The sequence below is a fragment of the Myodes glareolus genome, chromosome 5 (genome assembly GCF_982192425.1).
Source record: "Myodes glareolus chromosome 5, mMyoGla1.1, whole genome shotgun sequence".
NCBI classification, from domain to species: Eukaryota; Metazoa; Chordata; class Mammalia; order Rodentia; family Cricetidae; genus Myodes; species Myodes glareolus.
In genome coordinates, this window is record NC_142030.1 from 95,620,552 (window position 1) to 95,623,316 (window position 2,765).

The window sequence follows — 2,765 nt, forward strand, 5'->3', positions numbered from 1 at the left end:
ATGTTAGAGATGAATACCAGGAGGCCGAGATAAATAGGAGAGAGCTAGAGGAGGGGGAGGGGAGATAGGAAAGCGAGGGGACCAAGCTTGCCCACCATTGCTCTGGCTTTGGTGATGATGTCAGTATTGTTAATTGTACCAGGCCTTTTCTTTCAGGCCACCAACCAGCTCCCAAATCATGACACAGAGACTTATTATTAGTTTTAAATGTTCGGCCTAGCTTAGGCTTGTTTGTTTGTTTGTGCTACCTCTTTTAACTTAAGTTAACCTGTTTCTCTTTATCTAGGAAAGTATTGGGGCTTTCTTACTTCTTCACTGCTTCTGTATGTCTGGCTGGCGGCTGCCTGGCTTCTGACTCCAAGCGTCTCCCTCATTCTCTCTCTTTTTCTCTCTTTCTCTCTCTTATTTAGTCTCTCTGCCTGCCAGCTTCATCTATCTTCTCTCTGCCTAGCTATTGGCCATTCATCTCTTCATTAGACCATCAGGTGCCTTCGGCAGGCAAGATAAAAAAAATGCAACGCATCTTTACATAATTAAACAAAAGCAACACAGACCTTCACACAGTTAATATTCTGCAGCATACACAAATGTAACACATCTTTACATATTTAAAATAATACTCCACAATAGTTAATAGTGGTTGTTTCGTTTGAAACAGTCTTTCTACATTACCCAGGCTAGCCTGGAATTCACTAGGTACCCCAGAATAGCCTGGCAATCCTCCCAACTCAATCTTTGCACATTGGGATTACAAGCAAGCACAAATATGTCCTTTTAACAGTGGTGTTTTTTAATGGAAAAAATAAACAAATAAAAGAGTGACCTCATTCATGCAGAAAACTGCAAACTATTAAGGAGTGAGAAACACGATTAAACATTGGGGCAAAAGAAATGAAAGCAGGTTGGAGGGATGGCGCAGTGGGTAAAGAGTTTGCCCTGGAACCCATCTGCCCTGATTAGTGCTTTTGTTAACTCGAAGCAAGCTAGAGTCATTTGTGGAGAGGAAACCGCAAATGAGAGGATGCTCTACCAAACTGTCCTGTGGACAAGCCTGTGGTCATTCTCTTGACCGATGATTGATGTGGGAGGACCCAGGGGGGAGTGTCATCCCCGGGCAGGTGATCCTGAGTTGTATAAGAAAGGGCTGAGCGAGCCATGAGGAATGAGCCAGTAAGCAGCATTTTTTCATCACCTCTGTTTCAGTTCCTGCCTCCAGGTTTCTGCCTTGAGTTCCTGCTCTAAACTCTTGGTGATAGAGTGTGACCTGAGAGTCGTAAACAGACACAAACCCTTTCCTCCCTATATTGCTTCTGGTCATGGTGTTCTATCACAGCCATAGAAACCCAGTGACGGCGTGTAAAAGATGAATACAGAAGTGCACATGCTTATACTCACAGAAGGTCTATGGAGAGATGGAAGACAGGAGACAGATGAATCCTCTAAAGTCCATGAGCCAGCTATCCTGGTATACCTCAGGGTAAATAAGAAAAACCTGTCTCAAACAAGGTAAAAGAAAAAGGCCCGCCCCTGAGCTTGTTCTCTGAGCACAGGCAGGCTTTGGCATGCATACACCTATACCCACGCATGAATACTTGCACGCATGCACATACAGAGATGGAGGGGGGGTCCATTATTTTCAGATTTCCATAAGTGCTTGTTCCTCGAGCACCATCTGCCCGGTGATTTGAGAACTGGTCTCTCATTGGCTATTTTTGCTCAACTGACTGGTCAGTGAGCCCCAGGGACCTTCCTGGCTTTGCCTACCCAGCACTAATATACAGGTGTGTACCACCACTCTGACTCTCTCTTATGTGGATTCTGGGAATAGAATCCGGGCCCTCGTGTTTGCACAACCAGCTTCTTCACCTACTGAGCCATCTCCCCAGCCAGCCGAAGGAATCTGAAAGTGAATGAGTAGCAAGGTCTTCTATCAGCCTGTAGAGAAAGCTAGACAAACAAACAGAAACCAACAATCAAACAAACAGGAACATTGCTTGGGGGTGACTGCCAAGCAGCTTCCAACTGGGTGATATCCATTCTTCAGTAAAAATATAGTGGGTACTTAATCAGTGAATTTGTGTGGCAACGAGCCGCCCCAAACTTAGTAACTTTTAAAAAATCATAATTTTTTTCTTCCCCTTCTTCTTCTCTTTTTCCTCCTTCTTTGGAGATAAGGTCTCATGTAGCCCAGGTTGTCCTCAGACTTGCTGCGTAGCCCAAGATAACTTTGAACGTCTGATCCTCCCACCTCCACCTCCCACAGCAGCAGAAGTACAGGCACTCACCGTCAACTGAGCCCAGCCACGGCTGACCTGGAACTCTCTTTGAGATCAAGCCAGAATTGAACTCACAGAGATCCACTTGCCTCCAAGTGCTGGGATTAAAGATGTGCATCACCACATCTAGCTAGTTAGCAATTCTTTAGATGATCTTTGAGGGTGGGCACAGCTAGACAACTTCTCTGGTCTCATTCACGTACCCGTGGCCTGCCACTGATCAGGCAGGCAGAGTACCTCTGGGGAAGGAGGGTCTGTCTGTTGACAGTGAAGGTCAGCAGTCCCTCAGTCTCTACATACTGGCCTAGCTTCATTCACATACAGTGTTGAAGAACAAAAATCTAGGCTCGAAGCTGATATCACACCGTTTCTGTGAATTGCTATGGCCAAAACAAGTCGCAGGCCAGGAATTGCAGAGCTAAACAGCAAAGGCTGAGCACAGAAAGAAGAGGAGAATTACAAGGGCTTTTCCAGTCCAATGCAGATACC